Source organism: Dermacentor silvarum, chromosome 8, assembly GCF_013339745.2.
Source record: "Dermacentor silvarum isolate Dsil-2018 chromosome 8, BIME_Dsil_1.4, whole genome shotgun sequence".
NCBI classification, from domain to species: Eukaryota; Metazoa; Arthropoda; class Arachnida; order Ixodida; family Ixodidae; genus Dermacentor; species Dermacentor silvarum.
The window spans coordinates 43,834,613-43,859,170 of NC_051161.1; the positions used below are offsets into that span (position 1 = coordinate 43,834,613).

General features: G+C 50.3%; 1 protein-coding gene and 1 long non-coding RNA gene across 3 annotated transcripts in view; one reads left to right on the forward strand and one right to left on the reverse strand.

The window, feature by feature from the left end:
* Positions 1-24,558, forward strand: part of LOC119461109 (protein sister of odd and bowel) — a 425,754-nt gene that overhangs the window by 354,231 nt on the left and 46,965 nt on the right. The window lies entirely within an intron of this gene.
* The window catches only part of LOC125939766 (uncharacterized), a 292,339-nt gene that overhangs the window by 245,981 nt on the left and 21,800 nt on the right, over positions 1-24,558 (reverse strand). Inside the window, exon 2 of the long non-coding RNA XR_007463141.1 lies at positions 21,193-21,273. This is a non-coding gene — a long non-coding RNA (uncharacterized LOC125939766). The remainder of the gene's footprint in view (positions 1-21,192; positions 21,274-24,558) is intronic.

The window sequence follows — 24,558 nt, forward strand, 5'->3', positions numbered from 1 at the left end:
AGCTTCCGAGGCGAAAGATACGACCGCATAAAACGTGCGTGACGTGCGGTGCACGAAATGGCTTATAAGGTCCAGAAACTTAAGTTCAATGACGTATATACCGGCGTTTTGCGTGTATAGCTTGACCAAAAGCTCCTCAAATTGGCAGTATAATCTGCGGAAATGCAGCGCCGCTCAAGGTGTTGGACGCGCCTGGAAATGACAATCCGAAGATAGTAGACATCAAGCGCTTCTTTTCTCGGTGAATGGTTGTCGCATCAAGATACAGCAGAACAGTATTGGCCATAGCGTTTCCGTCCTTGTCGATATCCCATCGGCATTTTGAGGGTGATGATAAGACTGGCCTACGTCCAATTTCTGGGAGAATTAGCACCTCTAAGCTGCTTATGATAATGCCCGCTGAGTGCTTGAAGAGAGAGATCATTTCTTGCCGACACACCCTGTTGCCGGTCACGGTCATCGAAGGTACAGTGCTCCGCTCGGCATTCCTCGCCTAAAGTGCGCGTAATTGGCGAGCTGGATGATCGCTAATTGGAATAAAACTTTTGATGTATGCTGGGAGTTCAACCGACCGGTGTGAGACGGTGGATTGGGAGACAGCAATGCTGTTATGGTTGATGTTATGCACTCACAGTGCGATATTCAGTTTCACTCACTGTCCACAGCATGATCAGCAGGGTGAGATCTTTCGCAGTCGTCTAAACTATTTAGATTGGCGCCATTTCGCTGTACAAAATGAGCTTGTCACTGTCCATGCCTCAACGCACCGAGATGAGCTTTCACGGCTCCACGGGATTTTCTTGTGGACGGTAACTAGATAAGTTATTTGTGAACAGTAAAGTCTATATGCGTTTCAAACTTTCTATCTCCATGTTCCCATAACCTGTTCATGCTTGCGGTGTTGCTGTAATCGTATAATTATCTCTCTCTCTCTCTCTCTCTCTCATTTCTGCGGGATCCACGGACTTGCATTGTCAGCGTTCTGTCATATTGTGATAGACTTTCGTCAGTACTTTGTAACTATCTTACTTTTCTTTTTCCTAGCTAATATTTTGGGATATCAGGCTCTTTCATTGGCCAAGCTTTTCATTTTTCACAGCTAATAAAGTAGATGAAGATAACATTATTTTGATGAGTATCTAAATTGTGGCATCGGGGCCTTCCGGGAATGCCTTGTCACAGGGGACCAACGAGCGAGCTGGCAGCCCTCGAAAAATGACAATTTCTTTCCTGGCAAGACTCGTCATGAGAGGTCTGCATATAGCATTGAAGTTACGAGAGTATAAAGAAGCGCGGCGCCTTTCGTGATGGACACCGAAGAGCGGGGCTCTTAATTGATTTAGACCACCTGATGTTCTTCCAGATGCGCCGAACTTTTAACACACGTGGTTGCATTCAACTCAACCAAGAAAAAGGCCAGTTAACTCATCCACGTTATCGTGCTCCATGGTGGAACGCTGCAGCCGCTTAGCCAGATCGAGCAGCGAGTAGTTCCATGCATGAAATACAATGCATCGTAGAACGCAGAAGACATTTCTACGGCCCCACTTATTAATACAAAGCTATTATTTGATACGCGTATGGAGAAAGTTACGGCCGTAATTATGCAAACATCGTATTCGCGGAGCCAGACGAGCATGTTTTTTTTTTTTCTTTTTTTTTCTTTTTTTTTCTTTTTTTTTTAAATAGGCTGCTTAACTGTTATCGCTTTTCGTGAAACAGCAGCGTCATCGGACGCTACAGCGCTCATCGTATAGCCAAGAGCTGCTGATCGGAGCTGTTGACCGGCGTAGCTAGCTCAGCGTAGCCCCGCAGGTGCGTGCCGCCGGGCGGTGACGCGACGTTCTGTTAACCTTCCGTTGTGCAACGCCCGCAACGCCAATAAAATTTCGCGCCGAGTTCGCGCTCCGATACATCGGGGACGCGTTCGCCCCTGCCCGGCAAGCATACGGCGCCGCGGTCAAAGGCTGCTGTTATATAGCTCGCTTCGTATTTTTAAGCCTCGCGATGCCACCAGTTGCTGTCGGGGGGGCAGCGGTATTCTTTATTGCGCCGTTTTCTGTATACTACTACTACTACCAGCGCGCAGCAGTTGCAGCGCCTGATCGACGTCGAAACGGCACGCTCGGCAGGAGAAAAAGTGACTTCTGTCGCTTCCTCTGCACCGCCGCTGCTGTCGTTGAGTTCGGTTTCGTATATGCGGACCGCTTCCATCGCAGCTTGCGCATCGGCCGCTGAAACACCTGTGCCTTTTTAGGCTGCGTTGCACGAGCGCATTGGGCTTCCAGCCGCCGCCAAATGAGCGAGTGACATACCGATGCCCGTCGTTTATGGCGATCCGGAGCACAAAAATTACTGCTCTCGGCAGGTTCAAGCGGATGCGAAGGCCGTAATGAAGCTGTTGTTGCTAATCCGCAAAAACAGTGCGCTGCTCGCAGGATACCTAAGAAAATGAGGAAGGGCGGGGTGGGGGGGGGGGGGGGGGGGGGCACGTATACTACGCTACATTATACACTACACATTACAATACCTGCTCTTTGCTGTATTCACTGAAACCAGAAGTTCGACGAAAACTGGTTTGGTCGGGATTGCTCATAGTCAAAGGTAAAACGGACGCCGTGCAAAACCATAAGAAAGAAAGGAAAACTAGACGTTCCGGCTCCCATACGGGGGCCGTGTTCACAATGAAAGCAAATGAATGGGAGAGTCGTTTATGTACTTACGTCGGTTGCTACATTATGCTTCACTGGTCAGCCGTGAGCGGCCAGTATTGGTCCGATCGGCTACGCAACGTTGCTGAGTTTGTTGACAAAATCTCAATAAACACGCTCAGGGACGTATAGTTCCCAAAGAGACACCCTCAAGGAAAATTGTCTGCGTAACCGCACCGGCACATGAAGTGATGCATATCTATAGCGCCAACGTGACGCCAATCGATCCACGTGCTACTGGTGAACTGCCACTAAAGTGTGGCTCGAATCTACATTGTACTATTGTAATTAGGTGTACGGGCAGATATCGAATCCACGTCAAATACATGGCGTTCCCCAAATAAAGTCTGTATGCATGCGGCTCGATAATATAGAGGTATACTCCAGGTATCGAGTCCTGTTACCGTGAACAACTCGGTCTTCCCGCCGCTCCGCATAAACGGAGGAGGAGGCTGAGAAAGTGGCTTTGCCCTTCCCACTCTTTGAAAAAAGAAAGAAAGAACATAGACGTTCCCGGACGTAACTCTATAGTATATATAGTAGTCGTTCATTATATCGCTTTCTGCGTTTAGTATACATAAAAGACATAGTTTCGTCTCTAAAGAATGTTCGAGATAAACTCGAAGAGAACAGTCCATATGAGTGAACGCTTCCTGTGTATAAACTCGAAGTAAGGGCAGTTTGGTTATGTACATGGCAGTGTGGTCATAAAGAGCTCGGTGGTAGTCCGTGGTCTGCAAGCAGAACACTGTATATCGGAAGATGGCTCTGCCGCCGTAGGCTTCTTCAGATCGCTTATTGTTGATCACTTCAAGTAGTGAAATATACACTGCTGTATAGTGACTATTTTACTCCAAAATATTGAATCTTCGGTAATGTTCGTACGACTTCGATTCAAAACGGCGCGGTGACAGCCACTGGTGAGTAAACGTGCTGAATAAGTGACTTGAAATAGGGGTATTTGGCGATGCACATCTGAGTTTGCTTAGAGCTCGAGCACGATGACTTAACGCAGGGAATAGTGGTTGGCAAGCTAATTGGCATGGGAGTTTTGTTCAAGCGCACGCGGTGATAGTCCCTGATGACTTGAATTATGTAGTGAACAGTGACTTAAAATCGTGACATTTCTGTCTACGTGTGTACGCGTGAGCTTTGTTAAGGAGTGTCATAAACTGACTACAAGTACAAATGATATTCGCACAAAAGTGTGCGTAATGACAGCCTCCGGCGCCGTTTGCCTCCCGTTAGCTATATAGACGCGTTCAGTGTTATATCCCTATAAACAGTCACATGACGGCTCACTGAGCAGATGTGCTAAAATTTTATTATCATCTCGCCCAAATACGACTTATATAGAAGTGTCAAAACGACCGTGCGGAAAGTCGGCAGCCAGAGAGTGCAGAAATTAGCGCACTTAGACGCTTAATAAGAAAAACAAGAGGGAAAAAAAACACCCAGAGGCCGCTCCGCAGACACCACGCTACGCGGGGCGCAGCGCTTATCGAAGTGTACAAGCGCGAGGCATTACAAGCCCGCCAGCTGTAAGTTCTCGCAATCGTCCTTTCGGCCTACATACCTGGCATCACGGGGGCACACGGCTCAAAGCTGCGCGCACGACGCGCAGTCGGTAGCGTACACAGACGCGCACACGCGTATATGGGTCCCATGGCAATAAGGTCTCTCTCCTTCTAAAACACCGACTTTGAGAAAGCAAAACATCGACAAAATGAATTCGAAATACGTAAACAAAAAGACAGCACGACCAAAGAAGCATACGGAATCGAGCAAAAAGAATCGAAAAGCGCCGATTCGGAGCCTAAAACGCAGAGGAAACAAAGGCAGCGGCGCGCAGGTGCACGGTTAATAGGTTCCCCCTCCCTCCCCCCAACTTCTGATAACTGCCGCCCCGCTGCCGCGCCGGGGGCGCGCGCCCGCAGATGCAGTCTGTGAGGTTACCGCACTCTCCCAGAGGTTCTGCTAGAGCCGGCCGCGTTTGTGTGGTATACGGCATCGGCAGCAAGCGGCAGCGCAGTGAAGCCACGCTCATGAGAAGGGCGGCTGCATCATCATGGTCTCGCTACCGTGGAAGCTTGCGCGCCGTCGCCGACACCTGCAGCAGGCCGGAGTCGCCGTCGCTACGCGCCGCGCTCCGGACAGTGACGATGCGGGCAAGTGTTGCGTAGAGCTTTAACCCTACCCCGTGTACATAGCGCTCGACGGGCTCTTATTTCACACTCGCTCTTTATCGAAGGCAAGCCGTATACTACTTGATGCGTTGTTCCAGAATCGCGCGCATGGATTCAGCATGCACTGTAAAATAATTTACACCCCTAAAAGTGAGGAAATGGTGTACATCTGTTTATAACTCGCACCCTTGTACCCAAGAAAGGGTGTAAGGGTGTGAGTTACAGACCTATTTACGAACTTCTTCACGTTCAATGATGTAAATCGACATATTTACACCGTTTTTCACGTTTGAGGGTGTGAATTACTTAACAGTACTCCAAGTAGTAGTAATATTCGCACGAATTTGGTTTAAGTGTGAGTAGTGATAGCCTATATGGCACCGTTTGTCTCCCTTAAGCTATGTAGACGCGTCCAGTGTGGTATCCCTATCAGACACACGAGGAACAGGAAGAGTATAGATGTTGATAAGGATCGAAAGAGTTGATGTCCGGTGCTTGTTGTGTTTACACTCTTCCTGTATCTTGTGTCTTTTTGGCGCTGAATCTATACTATGCGTCCATATATTCGACTCGGTAACGAATTACGATCAACTGTCCATAACTGACTCAAATTTACATAATTTTATTCCGAGGCGCTGAAGACTCCACTGAAAGAGAGTCAGCCCTTACAGAAATTTCTAGAGCTGTAATTCAGCTTCTATTGACTTTTCTCCGAAAGTTGTATTGTGTCTCTCAGGATCCGTGTTTTTTTTTTTTTTTGTTTTTTTTTTCGTTTGCCACCACTGAACAAAACTAGCAATGTACGAATTGCGTCCACAAATTTGTACACCGCGACTCAAGGAGATATACGTACGCCCTTACAAAAAAAAAAAAGCATACATGACATTCAATTGCATCTATACAGAAAGTCTACTGAGGGCAAGAAAAACTCAATGAAAACGCAACATAATTCATATAATGATTTTTGTATGGAACCCGTCTTCAGGAGTTCTAGTTACGTACATATAGAGCTGCCGACGAACTCCGCTGATGGCATGGATTTTCGAAATGCAAGACATCCGTATGGACGAGAGTGATGCGCGAGTTGCGCTCTATAGTATATCCGTTACTCAAGTCACGCGATACGGCGTTAGATGTTTGTTAGATTTTGTGCGGGCGAGTACTATATACTCGTCGTGGAGTCTAGAGGAGCGTATATGCTCATACACACGGCGAGGAGTTACGCTCACAATGCATTTTAAATTGACTAGCTTTCTCGAATTTGACCGTATAATATGGGTGCAGCTGCTTGCACGATGTGGCGTTTAAGGCCAATGTGATTTGACTTGTGGTCTTTTTTTTTTTTTCGCATTTATCCTTTGATGACCTAGGTGGCGGCGGCAGTCTGTGTCTCGAAAAATCTCTTTTGCTTTGGAGATTTTCTTTTGTTTTCTTAACGTACGATCCGTCAACTGACTCTGTGCGAATCCACTGTAGCACAGTTCATGAGCGTGGAAACCTGCCGGGGTAAAAGCACAGCGGGGGGAAAACAGCGCGCCGCCTCGAGTTGTCCTGCCGATGTCAGCGCGCTGAGTTATTGGCGACAGCGAAATTGCATAAGCGGCCTTTATGCCCTCGCCGTTTCAACGCCCCACCTCTCCTTCACCTTGCGTGCTTTCAGTTCGCTGCGAAAAAAAAAAAAAAAAAATCAAAGAGAAAAATCTCAGGAGAGAAAACGACTGAGCGGAGAGGTCACGAGAGGCCAGATATATACCGTCTAATATAAGGCGAGCAAGAGAACGCACCTATATCTGCGCCGCTCATCAATTGTCCCGCCGCGCGCGCACTCGGAAGGTAGAAAAACCGCCAAAAAAAAAAAAAAGAACGAGAGACGAAGCGAAGGAGATGCATCTCCGGCGAATGTTGTTGTACACTATAGGCATCTCGCCACTTCCCGCAGTGCGGGGGCAAAAGCGGCACGCGGATGCATTCACCGGAATCCCGCCGCACCCCGAAACTAATTTCCACGAAAAGCCTCCAAATAGGTCCAACAGGCTCGCGAATCGAAACCCAAAATTCACTCCCCCCCTCCGGGAGTTCGTCGTCGTCACTAGGGGGTCGCCTCTCCCCGTCTTTTTTTTCCTCCTTCTTCGGGAGCATATCTCTCACACACGGCCGGGTCAACGTCGGCGGCGAGAAACTATACGAGAAAGAACACGCGTCGACCGCCGCCGCCGCCGCGCTGTCGGTCGGCCGGCCAAGCGGTGAGCGAAAGCGCGCTCTCCGTACCGACAGGACGCACGCACGCGCCGCAGGGAAGGGACGCGGCGGGATCGAGGTCAGAGGTGAAAGCCGCCGCGCGTCGCGTTCCTGTTATAGATTTATGGCGGCCGAGCTTGGAGATGCGTTGCTACTGCTGATGCCGCCGCCGCCGCCTCCGTGTCTCCCCAGAGCAAGGAGGCGACGCCTCAACAGCAGCAGAAAGATGCGAGAGTTTTTTTCTACTTATTCGTCTTTTTTTTACGTGAATTCATATCACGCTGCCCCAGGCGCCCGTGGCAGTACACTATACACCCCCTCCTTTCCATTGAGTTCCATGTCGACAAGCTGTACGCCAGCTTCCACCCCCTCCCCCCTCCGGGCAAGCGAGAGCACCCACCGCCTCCCGTGAACGATGCGCGAGGCTGGACTTGTAGCACGTCTATCTTTCAACATTCTTCCACCACTGTCTCAGCAGCCGAGGCCAGGCAAGCCAAGCCAAGCCAAGCGCGTTGTCGGTTTGTCCAGCGGCCTGCCCCGCTGAGCGCGGCCGCGGTGCCAGCTTTCACCTCCACACCGGCATCCCTCTCCTCCCCCCTTGGACTCGCACTTTCTCCTCTAGTAAGCTACTCCGCCGACATCGAAACACGACGCGGTGCATGTTCTGCGTCGATCGAAATCTCAGCAAATTTTCGTCGCTCTCCCTCTCTCTCTCTCTGTTGCTCCTCTATCTCGCTCACCAGAGACGAAGATGGCCTGAAGAAAGGGGGGGGGGGGGGGGGGGGGTGTAACAGCGATGTGGGGGCAGTCAGGAGGCTGGAGACGGAGATGACCAGGCTTGGACACAGCCGCGCAGACTCGTCGTGTGCGTAGTAGTAGCTCCTGTTGCGCGCATGTTCGTTTCTTAGGTCCTGCAGTGAGAACGACAGCTCGAGGACCCCCCGCTGGTCCGGTGGACAAGACGATGGATTCTGGGCGCCGCGCCGCCGACGAAGGAACGAACGCCACGCGCGCGCGCACTCTCTTCCACGGCGGCAAGACTTATTTTCTATCTTTTCATTGCCTTCGCGAACGACGAGTACGCAGTACAGTCGCCCATAGCACTGCTTTCCTCAGCCTGCTCGCGCGTATGTACGGATGAAAGGTTAGGAGACAAGCGGCGCGCGGCTGGGGGTTTTACAGGCGACCGACGCAAGAGAAGACCAGTCCATTCATTTCACCGGCCCGAGGCACGACGTCCGAATGCAAGGAAGGACCAAGGGGAGGGGAGATGGAATCCGCGAAGCATTGGAGAAACTAGCGAACCCCGGGGAAGCCTCTGACGGGGAGGGAGGAGGTGCACTTCTTGCGTAGAAGGCAGCACGGTTGTTCAGGGCCGGTGCAAGGCACGTCGTTCGTGGCTACCGTGTGTCATCTGGTCTACGCGGCGGTCTCCTTCACTGAAGCGAGAGATACGCGAGGTGAACACGACCGTTCACAGACGTGTCCGCGTATGTGCGCGAACACACGTGTCGTGCTTTCTAACGGCCGTGCGCGCGCGCTCAGTGCATGTTGGGGAGGCTGGTGTATGCCAGCAAGACAAAGAGCCGCTGGGCACGCGATGCCAGTCGATCTTCTTGCTGCAGGGGCGATGGGAGCTTCAGGAATGCGTGAGGCATCATTGCCGGGGATTTTCGAGGCGATGGCGGCGTGCGGTTGCCCATTTGCGGGCCTAACAGGAAGGCGCGTACCGCGGGGGGTAATGTTCCTTTATTCTGAAGTCAGTACTGTCGAAGAAAGTGCGGATTCCGAAGCCTAATCTCATTGACCTTAATTATCGTCAGTTAAAGAACTATGGACATACGTGTACTCCGCGGCGCTGGCGCTGACGCAGCGAGATTGTAAATCAGTACTACATGTCGACGACAACGAGCGGAAGTCGACGACGGTCGGTTGTCCGTGTTTTCCGGACCACTGTGCGCAGCTCTAACCAAACAGGAAACAAGCAATAAATCCGTCTACTATTTGACGACACCGCGAAACCTGTCAAAATAGGATGAGAGGCTGCAGTCACCGGCTTTGCTATAAGCTAGACTTCCACGGCGCTACACACTCTGTGTATTGTCCGGTAATATGAGACCAGTGATCATATATAGCAATAATTCATGCTAGAGAGAAACCTTTGATGCCTTTAATAGTACAGGGCGTCGCTTGTGACGTTGCTTCAGCGCTATAAAGGCCAATAAAGTCCCCGAGCAAGCGTAGGCCGAGGTTTTACGACCGAGGCTATGGGGTGGCATAGGGGTTTAACTTTACCGGTTTAATTTTACCGGTTTAATTTTGATCAGTATAAGTACCCCTACTTATACGCGCACCTGTAATGTCGAAGCACACGAACGTTATTACTTATTTTTCAATTCTGTCTGCATATAAACTGTTATGTTGTGTTGTTGCTGGAGCGAGTCGGACGCAGGACCAGCCGAGTTGAGAGCAGAAGTGTAACTGTGTTTATTCGGGATGTAAACCTGCACCGCTGCATGTCAGGAATCGCACCAGCGACCTCGTTCTCCAGCAGCGGAAAGGCGCTGCAACTCAGCCACCACTACGCTTGTATCAGCATCAAGTTTTCTGACGACTCCTATTGGCGCTGACACAGGCCGTCTGTGCTGTCTCAGATCGCCGACCTCATTCACATCCGCTCAGCCGTTTACACTGTAGAATTTGCATGTTGACGCGCTCGTACAGTGTCAGTGAGCTCCTCAATAACCCCTTATTATCGCAACTGCTGCCGGCTAATCCATCAAAAGAACAGAGTGCGACCCATCGTGCAGGCTGTGATCAGCGCCGTAAAGTGCGAACAGATTGTTCTCAACCTACGCCGGAAGGAACAGCACCGCTTCGTAATAGAGCTATAGGCAGAGGAAGCTGTCAGTGTGGGTGCACTAGTGCGTCTCAGATATTGTTCGTCATCGTCACCAATGCTATATGGCCTGATGCGCCGATTCAAAAACTTAAAAAAGGAAATGCAGGCGGATGCGCGCAAAGGTCGTGGACTCTGCGCGTGCTGGGAAACACACACACACACAGTCTCTCTCTCTCTCAATAGCGCATGCGGACACGCACACTCATTAACTGACACAATCCTTTAGATTTCACGATGCCACTGCTGCGACACTTTCGTCGTATAACGTTGCAAGACAGGGTTACATAGTTGTGGTGCGAGATTGCGATGACACGTAGTACAGGATATGGTGTCATTCGGAACCCCTAGACATGTGTTAGAACTGCATGATCGCCGCAGGAACGCATTTGTATTGATGGGTAACCGAGAAGTATACGTACGTGACGATCTCCGTAACGCTCGGCATATCGCATTACCGGGAACCTCTAAATGTGTCCCTCATGCGTTCATCGCTGTTCGGCAGTGTGCCATATGAGGCGTGCTCGCCCATGCGCGCTCGTAATGTGTGTTTCACATCTATAGCGCCTTATATTATAGCTCATGCAACGCTGCTTTACCATATATTTACACGCTGTTTCTTAGATAGGTAGTCTAATTAACTAAACCAAAGGTGCCATCAGTTTGGGTTCACTTACAGCGAACACCATGCCCGTCACAACCACTGCGCCGACGTATACCAAATTGTACGAATGACGAAGCAAGGGGAGGGATAGAAATGACCCCGCGAATGGCGAAGAGACGCATGCCCACGCATTTTCTCAAGGGACGCCAAATAAACGTTAGCCCCACCCTATAGCGCGAGCTCGTAAACCGCAGAAGCTGTTTCCTAAAGTAGCCGAAACTAGACTTAAACGACCGGCAAGCGAAGAACATCGTGCACAAGACAAAGAAAAGAATTCGCTGCTGCGCATGGGGTTCTCTTGAGAAACTCATCGTGTCGCCCGCGCGCAGTCAACTTGTCTTTTCTGCCAGAGCAGCAGGCTGGCAGAGAAGCGGCAGTTTGTTATACGGAAGACAAGTTGCGCAATAAAAAGAAGAAGAAGAAAGAAGCTGCAGTAGCAAGACACGAGAGTTAGTGCAGTGCGCGCGTCTCGTCTCGCGTGTCCGGCGCGTTACCCCCCGTCTCGTCTCTTTAATTTGGTCAATTCCCGAAACAACCTGCGCATGCGCCCCGCCCGTCCGCCTCGCGCGTCCGCTGTCCCTGCGATATTGCCCGGACGCCATTCATTTTTCTTGCCCACGTAATGAACATGGCCAGCGGGAAACGACGTTAACGACGTATGTGCGCGCGGTAAAATATTATCCCGCCGCGCGCGCCGTATACATATATATGTACGCATGCAAATAAACGCTCTCTCTGTACAGGTGCTGCACTATGCGCTGCAACTCGCATGGCGTCAAGTTCAATTACGCCGCGCTTTGTATGCAGTTTCTTTTTTTTTTTCCTTTTTGTAAGCCATCAAACGCACAATTGGCAGCGTTAGGAAGGTTACAGCCAACTTCTCGCAGAGTCCGGACAAATACCGTTCGTCGCACTGGTCACCTCGACAAGAGAACATGAAATTCTTCGCCACTGCATGGTCGAGCTAAAAAAATAATTAAATTATGGGGCTTAACGTGCCAAAACCACCATCTGAGTATCAGACACCCCGTAGTGGGCGGTCAAAGTCTCGACCTCTTGATTCCGACCGAACCCGTCGCCGTACATATACAGGCTAAACCACGAGATCATCGGTGTCAGCGGTGTGTCGGGGGAGCTAAAGCTTGCTTCTTCGAAAGCGAGCGGTTCATTCGCGTAAGAGGACAAAGGAGTTTGAGTGACGAAGAAGTTACGGCAAGGCTTGAGAGCAGGCTATGGCTCGACGACCCATCGCTCGAGAATTCACAGAGCGAAAGTAGACGAAAAATGAACCAAGTGAACTATTGGAAAAGGAAGTGACAACAACCGGTTCATCCGGCAGATATTTCAGCAAGGCAGGGATAACGCCGACTGCAGAAATAGTAAGGATACCTATTTCAAGGACCAATTAAAGTTCTTGTCACCGTGACCTATTGCAAGAGCTCCGGTAGCACAATAAGTACTGGCCAACCTAGGTACCCCAAAGCACAGGACGCGTGTGACCTGATATTGGATGTATATATATATATATGCACGTTACAAGGTATAGCGCTTGTACCAACGTATACCCTTAAATAGTAGCCTGCATGGGACTACGTGAAGCTTATGCGTTTCGTGATCCGGCCTTATGTGCCACCGGGGCAGACGTCAAAACGGATAACTATACCAGTGAGATGGTTCAGCAGCAGGTGAGAGCTGGCAAGATGCCCAGCCACCCGCAGCGCGCAAAGAAAATTCAGTGAAAAGTGGAAGGGGATAGTGATGTCTCCAACTGGTCTGTGGGAGGCAAGAGATGTTTTTAACGCGACAGCGTTAAGGGCTCCGTGTCGCAGAAAATCCGGCGTCGGCGTCGGCGTATAAGCATCGGCGTCTGGCGGAAATAATCATGCCGAACCACATCATCCCGAACCACCCCGACCGGGTGGGCCCTTCGCGTGGCGCAAGGCGTTAGTGAACAAAAAATTGAATTTCTCAAAGTAAAATCCGTCAGAAAAATCGTAAAGTACGACTTAACCACAACTTACAGACCTGATAGCTTAATATAGACCTGATATCGTCGGATTGTAATTTGAATATACGAGAACAAAGCCTGATAAGCAGCCACGGATCTTTGAATGCTATCGCGTTCCACTCTTAAATGCGAAACTTAAGCGTCCTCCAATTCTGATGGTGTTTCGCTGTACTTTGCTTCCTAGCAACATTGATGGGAATGCTGAAAACCGAGCCTTTCTAAATTTTCAACCGACTATAGTATAACAACACGAGGCGTCCACACGCGAGCGCGTGCCACGTACAGTTCATAAGTGGAGCTCCTTGACCGACCAAGCTTCCTTCCGTGTGAAGAATGTTCCTGGCATAATGCGAATCGATTGAATGTTACTGGAAACGTGTGGCAATGATTTTACTAACGTCGATCTTGCAGTATTTCTAATGTGTCAACACGATCTAACCATGATGGAAGATGTGCGTGTTGCATCCGCGTATAACTTGCTGGTATGTAACTTTCGGTCGAGGCGTTAGAAAGGTCGCTCTTTAAAACTGTTGAGCAAGCATAACCTAGCAAGTCGTACTGCCGCATTCCTATATAGCGCGTACAAGCAGATGAGTCCTCGAGCTGTTGTTAGAAAGAACCATTATTCAGTACCAGGGAGGACTAACAAGTTATGCCGCGCCCTGCAAGCGAAAATGCACGCGACGCCGTGATCACAATCTTTCCGCATTCGCATTCGCTGAAGCCACGGCAGTAATAAACCCTTTTGGGAGCACAATAACATGATCGTATACTGCATGATTGCTTTTTATTGCGATAGCAATTATATGGACACTTCAACCGGATTTCTGCCGTCGGCGTCGCCGTCGCCGTCGGCGTCGCCGTGAGGTTCCGTATAGATAAAATCTTCGCCGCGCGCCGTATGCCCCAGAGGCAGCGTGCGGGGACGCGCGCTATCACGGAGAGCGAACGCACTCAATCTCCCACGCGCAAGCAAGAAAGCGGAAAGCCAGCGCCGGAGGGAGCAGGGGGGGGGGGCACTTGTCCGCCAACAACCGCGCTCGTCGCTCGTCCGCACAGTCTCTTATCTCTCCCACGCGCAAGCAAGGAAGCGGGAAGCCAGCGCCGGAAGGAGCGGGGGGGGGGGGGGGGGCGCACTTCTACGCTGCCAACAACCGCGCTCGTCGTTCGTTCGACCGCACCGTCTCTTATCTCCACACGGCTCTGACCTTTATGCGCATTCGCCGCTCAGTTTCCGTTGAAGCGATAGACCGCGCGTACCTTCGCCCCCTGCTGCGGCGTATATATCCGCTCGCTGCCAGCGTTTTGACGGTCGTTGTCTGCAGTCGTTCAGTGTGATCTATTGACCCTTTTCGCGGAGCAGTTTGCTCTAGAGGAACGAGATGGCGCTTTCGGCGGCGCGCCATACGTTGCCTCAGCGAATGCGCACGAATACGAAACCATTACTGCGTCTATCCTCCTACTATGCGATCAGCTGTCGAAAATGCAACTGGGTGTGCGCTAATGCACTGTGCCCAATTCATACTGCAATATGTGTAACGATAAAGGGAAGACGTGTGTGGTAGTTCGCTGCAAAAATAGTGATTCACATATTAGAGATTTAGCTGAGCGCTTGCTGTCCGCTCCGCTCAGACCGGCATATGCTAGCAAATGCCGCACAACCGCTTAGTGGGAACGCTAATGCGCTTGCGCACAAGGCTCATACCGTCAGCAGAACGAAGACCGCATCCCTCGCTCCGCTACAAAGCCGATTGAGCGGAGCGTGACAGCGTGTCTACTTGGCCTGTTCGTTATTTTGCAGCCGAGTTGATAGCACATCGCTCGCGTCACGGCAAGACGCGCTTATCAAATGAGAAATCTGCGCAGTTCCCTGCAGTTGCAGAACGCGAAATCTGAGCGGAGCGTGAGCGGCGCTCTGCTAAAACTGTCTATTAATGAATGGAATCAACCTGTGTCTCAGCTGCTGCATAAGGACTGCCTGTGTTGGCGCCCTTCGCGATGCACGGCTTTCCTCAAGGATAAAGAAATATAACTTATCCACCTGCGCTGTATAGCTAACCTCCAAAGAAAGGACTTAATTACGGAACGTCGGCACTTGGGAGTGAGTACCGCTCGTTACAAAACGAAGTAGTGCCACTTACTGCCATTGTAAGTTTCCCGCACGTTATCTACATTCTACACACATCCACCCTTACTCGCACGAAAACTTAAGCCCACCCTATGGCCAACGTGTGAGTGAATAGGCGCACACTTGAATCAATGTGCCGGAGCATGAGGGGCGGCGACTACACCGACAAGACACGAATGCTGGAAGCTGAATGTTTCGTGACGGTCCACAGAGTAAGCGAGGGACTAGCGATAATCCGTCTTTACTACGGGCTACCACAAAGTACAGAACATTTAAATTCCAAGCTTTGTGCGCAGCAAGAACAAATTTATCGCAGCAGAGCATACGCGCGAGTGATTACGCTAAAAATAAACAATCAGATAGTGGCCGCACCGAGGAACTTTACTGAGTCAGAAATATGACAAGCCGCTGGTTCAAAATGTTTGCCAAATAAAGAACGCAGAGCACACTAATCCGATTTAATTCATAAGCGGAAAGTTTGGACAGCTTGGAATACATTTCTAGCCCCGCTTTTAGTACAAGCACCGTATACGTTGCTCACGCCGTTTGGACAAGGCGTAATGAGCTCTGAAAGCACTTACATGTCCTTAAAAGCTGTGGCCAAAGCTTCGTGTCGTGCACGCAGTCACCGTCTACGATACGCGTCGAAACACAGGTTTGCTGCGCCGCGCCAGCGTCACGCGCTTGCACTGTAAACGCGGAGGCAACGGAGGCGGCTGAGGGAAGCAATGGACGCGTCACCACGTGATCAAAAATGGCAGCGCCCACGGGAGCGTCGCGAAAAGGGTCAATTCATGTTTGTTTGTTTGTGCGCGCTCACACCACGCTTCTTCAATCAGTTAGTAATAGTCGGGCCACATTTTCCAACGCACGCTACACATGCAATGCTGCCCGGGTCGGCAGTGCAGCGCTACAGGTGTGTCCCTTCGCACGCGCTGCCCACGGGAAGCGCTTCTCAGCAACACCACCGTTTCACACGCGCCTTCTCGTGGTCATCGAGTCTCTCTTCATGTCGGTCTACTTACGCCGCAGCACACCTGCTTACTTAATCAGCTCATGTTTACTACAATTCATATTGCTACCAAAGCCGCTCACCTTACTTCGTATGACATTATTGTGTTGCTATCGCATTCATCGCTTCGCCCTTAGGGCGAAACTGTGACATTTTTTTTTTTTTTGCTTTTTTTTCTATTGTGAAATATTGTGCATTGTTCAAGCAATGGTCATTAAAAATGAACCGCGCTTGTGAAATTTGCAATTGAAGAATCACTGTTTCTTCTTAATGCATTTACGGCTCCTTCAAACAAGCGACAGCAGCGTCCACATCACGTGAGTGGCCGTGCACATAGCGTCGTTCTCACATCGCCGCGGAGTTATACAGATGTACGGCGCAGATATATGTGTCTATAGCAAACATGCTCGTTACGTATTCGCTGCACGGAGCCACCGGGCAAAAGTGTTCAATACTTGGCCATCAGGAAAGATATATTGCGCACTTGCGATGTGGTTGAATCCATGTTTAAGCGGACGGCGCCCACGAACACCTGCCGTTGTTGCTATATAGTTGTATAGGATCCACCTTGTTTGAGCGCGTGGATGCTTCGATCGCGAGCAGATGAGTATGGGTAAAGGTCGTTTGATCCTAAAGATATATAGTGAAGACCGAAGGGAAGAAATGTGGCGGACAGTGAATTAAAATCCACATTTCTGTGTCCGACGTATGCAAAAACGCAGCAATTTCTTTTCGAGCAGCTTGTCCTTTTGCATATATCAGGAGTGTGCGAATAGTGATTTTTGAGACCGAATCGAATACGAATCAAATAGGACCAGAAGCAAACCGAATCGAATCGAATATCGAATACTTTTCGAATAGTTTTCGAATAATGAACAGCCGTTATCACAATTAATATAAAACGATGTTCATATCCCAGCAGCCCTAAGGTTAGCAAGTTTCTGTCATTACATAGTACGTTATGAAGCGTTGTTAATTAGAAGCACAAATGGGGAACTAGAAGCAAACAAGTAGCATCTCCGCACGCACAGGACTCTCCAGAGAGTGCATGTGATTTTTGGGCTGGAAGGAATGAGCGCAGGTGAGAAGGGAGAGAATCTGGTGTGAAAGTGAACAGTAATCCACAGCCTGTATTTCTCCCTTGCGCGTTGGCGTACGGAGCGGCCCTATTATGCAAGGGTGACTGAACGTGAAAATGCGATTTAAAAAAAAAAAAAAAAACCTTGGATAACCGGCCGCGGTATATACGCAATTTATGGACCTTAGGTAGAGTCAGTGGAGGCTCATGACTATATACACCGGTCATGTTATAGACAATTGCTTCATTCCTGAAAGGATTCATTTTACCTCTTGCTGTTCTTTCATTTAATCAACAATCTAATTGTTGTGAAAATGCTGGTGGCATTTATGTTGTCGGCATTTTTAATTTCATTGCAATAAATATATCAGTCGGTCAAGTTGCATCACCAGCTGCTAGAACGATCGCATGTGATATAACTGTTGACCGTCTGCGTACTGATGTCTTACCGCGTTTCAGACCAACTTCAGTTGCGCCTACGTGTTAGAGCCCACCGCAGCGATCGCGTTTTCATTTTCGGCATCTGTACAGCAATATACTTTAGTCACGACACGATGCCTATACCCGGCTTAGCTTAGGGCGTGGGAGTACATGGAGCCGTGAAATCATGGCTTCCCCTACCTTGTCATGCACTGTCGATTCTAAATTTTCACGCAGGAAGCTCAATACGAGCTTCATATTTGTTATCTGGATTACTTTTGACCGTTTTCACCACCTGGGGTCCCTTAGTGTGCGCACACGAGCACGGTACACGAGCAGCCGAGCCTGCGACCTTGCGTACAGCAGCAGAACGCCATAAATGTATACGGGTGTGCGAATAGTAATTATCGAGGTCGAATCGAACACGAATCGAATAGTGCCGAAAGCAAATCGAATAGAATGTCAAATACTTTCCGGATAAATTTTGAATAATGAACAGCTGTTTACACAGTCACCACAACACAATGGTCACGTCCTACTACTAATAACGTTAGAAAATAACGTTAGAACACCCGCTGACCATCCGCCAATGACAACGGTTTAAGCATGTGGTATATAGACAGCTGTAAAAGACGATGCGGTCACTTTTCTCCCATCGGAGAGATTTCCGCTCACGTAGTCTGTATATACAGCAGTGGGATCGAGCGCAGAGCACAGCACTGGGCGCGCCAGCTGTACGCGAGGAAACACGGGTGGATGCGTTTCCGGGGCTGACGCGTATACGGCGCGGATGGCCGCAAGAGGTGGTGGTCGGTTGCGTACTACAGCTCTGCGTGTATATATATACCTGCGGCGCTTGTGTGTGTGCGTGTATTTGTGCACCTGAGCTGCTCGAAACCGCACCCTGTCGGTAGTAGGCGGCGTGCGGTGAAGCGCCCCGAAAGGGGGGCTTGGCCTTTCGGGCCTAATTAATTTGGCCCGCGCGCGCGCTGCTGCCGCTGCTTGCTGCTGAACGGAAAAACGAGGCGGCTCGATCGCCTGCATTTGTCTGCCTGCCGCTCTTACACGCTCAGTGTACGCACACAGCCGCGCCTGCTGGGAGATGAGTGGCTTGCGAAGCCGAGAAAAGTAACTACGAGACCGGGCGATATACGCGCCCCTGTTTCATCGTGGCGCGCGCCCACGTAACGGCTCTCGGCCCTTTTTGTGCGCACGTGCTGTAGGGAGGGGGGGCTGCGCTACATGTAGGAGCAACCAAACTGACGGCCGCTTTGATAACGAAGGGTGGTCTAGCGTTACGTCCGCACAAAGCTCGTGTAATGAACCTAAACGCTCGCTGATCTTCGCGGGAAATCAAAAAAAAAAAAAAAAAAGAAACAAAGCGTTAGCCTTAGACCCGAGTCAAATGGGGCGCTCCCGATCGCGATCGAGCCCGAAATCGAAATTCTCGATTGCAATTGGCTTCCTTTTGCAGCTTGCGCAATGTATCCAAACGAGATCGAAAATTTCGATCCCTACACTGTAAACCGATTTGCACCTTTTAGGGTCATTACTGGTGCAAGTAGCTCTATAAATCACGCCCTTACACCCGTAAAGACGCGAGGGTGTGAGTTATAGACAGACAACGCTCTTAAGGGTGTAAATCGGTTTACAGTGTATAGGGCTGGATCGCGATCTAAAGTGCCCAATGGGTATTAAAGGATTCTCAACCGCGCTAGATATAGTGAGCAATCGCTCCCTTGTAAAAGGAGAGTCCGAGATTCTAGCCCAGACAGCCTTTAGCGTAAGGAGCCCTAAACGCACTGTTCCGCTTTTTGAGGACGTGCGGATTAAAATGTACACTTCAATAGTTGTCGCGCGTTGCTTCGCGTCATGTGCACGAGTTTCTTCACTTCCTCTCCTCCCCCCCCCCCCCTCCTTCGTCTCTCCTCCACAGCCACATTGCCCCAACACAGAGTGGTAGACTGGTTAACCTCTCTGCCTCTCCCTGTCTTTTTCCTCTTACCTCGGAACACACAGAAGTAAGAGCCATTATAAGATGAAGCTTTAGCGAGCGCTTCTATAGCCCATTTCTGCATTATATAAGCAGGCTTCGTCATCTCAGCAACACTACGGGTCGCCACATTTTCTGCGTCGTTGCAACACCATTGGCTCAGCGATTTTCCTGAATACCGCGCTCATCTGCGGCTTGCAGATGCGTTGAGGGGCGCTCGGAAACAGCCTCTTCAGCCGCAAGCTTCCTTCCAGTGTTCTGCACACTTGCGGCTTGCCAACGAAGTCACATTTTTCCTCTTTTTCAGCCCAGATACTGCGGCTCGTTACGCTTTGTTGCAACCGGGGGAGGCTTGCAACATTCGCTACTTCGAGCCGCGGCCGCAGCTGCAAACGTGGGTGTAGGTGCCTCGAACCACTGCCGTACCATGTATGGTGGCTCGCATGCACTTGTACCGGGAAATACAGCTAAAGTAACAGCGCAGACAGCTACGAGTTTCAGCGTGCACGGTTGCAGAAAGGGAGCTATAGCTGGACATGGTACGCTCACACACACAGCCACTCACGTCGTCTAAGCGAAGGCTCCTCCGCATACCACGGGTGTTGTGCAGGCAGTTGCGTAATCTGCGCCCGCAGCTGCGCACAAGCGGCAGGTTTGACTTCTTCTCGCTTCTACTTCGGTTTTGTTGGCGCTAAGCCGAGTTTAAACAAGTGACGCAAAGGAACGACCATAATTTCCATAACGACATCTTAGGCATAACATCTTAAGCACAAAATTTTAGCATAACGAATGCTAAACCTTTGCTGTCACACTTTGATAACCTCATCGACGTTTAAGCTGCAAATTATTATCGAGAGCTCGTTATGATAACTGATCAAATGCGGTCAGGTCAGTGCCGTCTTAGAACTACTATACCATACGACTTCATGGCGTTAGTAAACGCCAAGGTGAGCAGCTTTTGCTTTATTTTCGACTTCCGAATGGGACGCTATAATTGAATGTGGTGTCTGCTGCGAAGAGGTGACTCAGTTCAGCGAGTTATAGACCTATTTGCACCCTTATTCACTTTTAAGGGTTTAAATTATTTTATAGTGCAGGCAGACTCTGTACATCGTGTCTGAGAACAGTGGACACGGAAACTTCGCTTCCGTCTCGCAGCTTATATCCGACGGTTCGCGTCAGCTCTCACGAATGAAGGAAGCGAAGACACACCTGCTGTGGACGCGTATTCGCTGCCTGCATCATCCATTCTTCTATACTCTTAAGCACTCCCCAAGAGTAACTCGCCGGTGAGCTCTATAGTGCGCTACGGTTTCCACAAGGGGATGCGACTACGCGGCGTCTCCGAGACATTAAGTGCGGGCGTGCGCCCAGTGCTGTACAAAGCAGCTGGTGCGCATTGTGCGAACGGGCACGCGTCCGTGCCAGGCGTGCAAACGTATGCTATTCAAAGCCTTTTCCACGTGGCCGGGACGCTAAGCGTGTATACATATGTATACAACACGTGCTCCTTTGAGAACAACACTTTTCTAGCTTCTTGCAGTGTAATGAAGTCTGGCGGAGCATCGCGAAATGCCAGCCGCTGTGGTTTATACAAGTGGGAGCGCAGTCGGTCGCGAAAGCATCAAGATGAGAGCGTTGCCCTTCTTGGAAGCTGCGGTTTGCAAAACAAAGTGCCTTGCGCTTCGGTTTAGTGGCTCGCCTTCACTTCGAGAAGCGGAGACGCCGAAAAGAAAACACGGGTATATAGAGGATGAGACAAACACGCAGCGCGCATGCATGCCGCTGTCACGTGGACAGCTTTAATAACGAAGGAAAACAAAATGGCACCGGCTGTATAGGGGCTAGTGCTCACCTGCTGTGACGAGGCGAACGTAAGCATCCTATATGTGGCTTCGTGCCATGGCTTTGAGTGGTTTCGCGGTTTTCAGACCCCCTGGAAACGAGAAAAATAAGTCGTTTGTATTTCGGCTGCGTTCATGACTGTTGCAAGCATAAAAGCTCCCGACCGTACGACAGACGCGTTTGCGCGACTTGACGGAGTCTAGTAGCACCGGGCTGCACTGTGATAGCTTTCGAACAAAGCAATGATCACATAACGGACCTAGGCGTCCAACAAAGATGGTTGCAGTCTGAACGACTCTAGTAAAACAGAATATCCCAACGGCTTACAGGCGATATAAATTACCGGCAAAAACGAGAAATGCAAAGTGTGTGTGTGTGTGCGCGTGTGTGTGTGCGCGCGCGCGTGCTTGGTGCGTGCGGGGGGGGGGGGGGGGTTCATCCAGAATGCATGCAAGAAGATACAAAAGTGGTGTGCGTGCACTTCCGTACAAATTCTTGTCTTGTCCCATTCTTGTCTTAGCGCTTTCAAAAATTCATGCCGAGCTTCGACCTATTCTTTTTTTCATCATTCATTCGTGCTCTCCAAGCGTGACACTATAACTTGCTTCATTATCTGCTAGGCTTCATGTGTTTGCGACTAACAAAAATCGGGCCCCCTCAGTTTGCCTTATTGTCGTTCCATAACTTAAGGATCGTATGCTATCAGCGAACACGTCAGCCTTTTCAGTCGTTAACGACTGAGCAGTGACGCCATCGGCGTGCTATGCCCACGTTTTCGGTACATGGTGCAAAAACAATAATAATAAGGCCACATAGTCATTTTCTCTTCATTTAAGTCCGTGGGATTAGGTCGTATAGCGGCACACCCCTGACTGAGTTAACTCCTAAATGACTCCAAGCTGTACGCTATAGCCGCACCGACCGTATACGTAGGTCTCACTCCCTCCTACCCCCCCCCCCCCCCCTCCACCCTCTTCACTCCTATGACGACCTCGACGCAATGACAATGATCGTAACGACCCACTAATCGCACTTCCACGTACACACTACGCCAGCGTACTCCCTAATTAGCAGCGAAGGACCTAGCGCCGCGCGGTCTCATCCGGACGACGAAGAGAGGCTGGAAAGGGGGAGGTGGGAGAGGGGGGAAGATGTAGAGCAGCAAGGCCGCTGGCGCCACGAGCGAGGGTATGAAGCATCAAAGGGAAGGCGACTCTCTCGCATTGCGACGGGGCAAAAAGGAAAGATTAAAAAAAGAAGAAGAAAAGGAGCGAGAAGAGGAGACGACGACTGGCTGCCGCTTGTCGCGTGCTGCTGCCGTTGAAAAGGACCGCCCAACGAGCGTCGGAATCCGACTGCGGCGCACGGCTGTTAGGCAATGAGAGAAGGAGAAACGAAAGAGAGGGGGGGGGGGGGGATGCGACAGTGGAGCGCGCCACAGCGGCCATCCATCACGGGCAGCCGCATGCCGCTCTATTAAAGTCGTTTCTCGTTAAAAGGAGCAGCGGCGGTTGGGGGGCGCGACGTCTGTGGCCGCCGCCACCACGCGTACTAACAGCGGGCCGCGCATTGTTTGTGTCCCAATGTGTCTCGCCGACGACGTGTGCGCGAGCTGCCGCTTTTGCCTCGCTCCTGGACGATGCTCGCGTGACGGGTTCCGCGGTGCCGCGGCATGCTCGCTTGTCTGGCTGCCGAGGCGGGAAAAAAGGGTGTACGAGGCGCTGGGGAGGGGAGGGCGAAAGGGTTAAAGGCAAAGAACCGAAGGTGAAAGAGAGCTAATTGGCGCCACGCGAATGCAGAGCCATCAGAGCGCAGACTGCGCAGTACGGAAATTCCATGAACTGCGCATCAAAATTGGGCTATACATATTGTCTAGCAGGAGAAAACGTGCGTTGAGAGATATTTACAAGTGATGGAAGATTACACTAAGCGAGAAACAAAATGGCGTCGAAGTCCACGCGCGACTCGTTTTTCTCTACAAGGCCACTATAATGTCTTCGTATTCAACCACGTGACAATATGGTCAGTTTTACTGTCGCGCCGAACGGAATAGCTTTATAGAAGTATTTGCTTTCGCATATCGCTGTCTGAAAACTTGTCGCTTTCTACACCATCGTCTGTCGTTTACCAGCCGGGGGCTTTTACAATTACTCAATAAGCCGAATTTTTTTCTCTCTTATTGTCTCCACAGGTGGAATCAAAACAATCGACACGCAAGCTGACGCGTCAGATTTGAGTCGCGTTTGTCACCGTAAAACGACAACGTCGACGTCAGGTTCACACTCACATAACAGGCATTCTTTCCCGTAGTGGCGCTGACTACTAAAAATGGCACCGAAAGACGTGATAGCCGCGACAAAGATTCCAGAAGTAACTAAACCGCACCACAAACTGGGACAGTGTACGCGATGATAACGAAGCCAACAAAAGGATCAATAAACGAACGAAGCCCCACGCGAATAGCCACTGTTCATATATAGACCGTTAGATGAACGCTGCAGCCTTCACGCGAGCTTCTGTGTGACGTGGCATTGAAACGTTAGTGAATTCACGCAGCTCTCTCGCCGAATGAACGCGTGCGACGTTTGATAAAAGAGCTCTTAACGAGGAGGTAGGGAAAAAGCAAAGTAAAAGAGGCTCATAGAGGGGGCTTGTCCGAGACCCCCACCGCTACGTTTAGCGGGCAACGAGAGCAGAAAGATACGACGCCGGAGCGTGTTTATACAGTATATAGAACGGGTCATCAATACAACCGCCAGGAGCGTGGCGGTCCTGTCGGCATAATTACAAGCTCGTGGCGAGAACTCGCGCCGACATATTTATAGTCGCGCCCTTATCCTCCCCTCCTCCATGTCGCTGACAAACCTTTATAAATGACCGACTGCCGGCAAGGGGGCGCCTTGCGCGGTTTATAAGCTCAGTATTAGGGACCGGGCGCCGTTCAACTTCCGAAAGATCGTGGACCGCCGTGCCGCTGCTTTAATTGCCAACCGCGCTGGCTGCGCAGAGCACCCGCCATATAGAACTGAGCGTGATCATTCGCTTAATCCAGCGCAGTGCATGGAAAGCCAACAGGGAAAAAAATAATAATAATAAAATGAAAACAGGGCAACCGGCGACCACGCCTTTGTGAGCACAGGCTGCAGTTGATTCAATTTGAGGCAAACTGCCTTCTTTCGGTCTTTCCTTTCTTTCTATCGCTTTCTTTCTTTTCTTTTAACCTTAAAATTATTCTTTGTAACCTCCGCCGCGGCCAGTTGGCAGTTGGAGAGACCGTTTTATTGTGAAAGTGGAGACTGCTTCATTACGAGAGTGGGGGCTTTTTTTGTTGCAGAAGTGGGGATGTATATACGTCTGCCTCCCCGATAGTTGTATA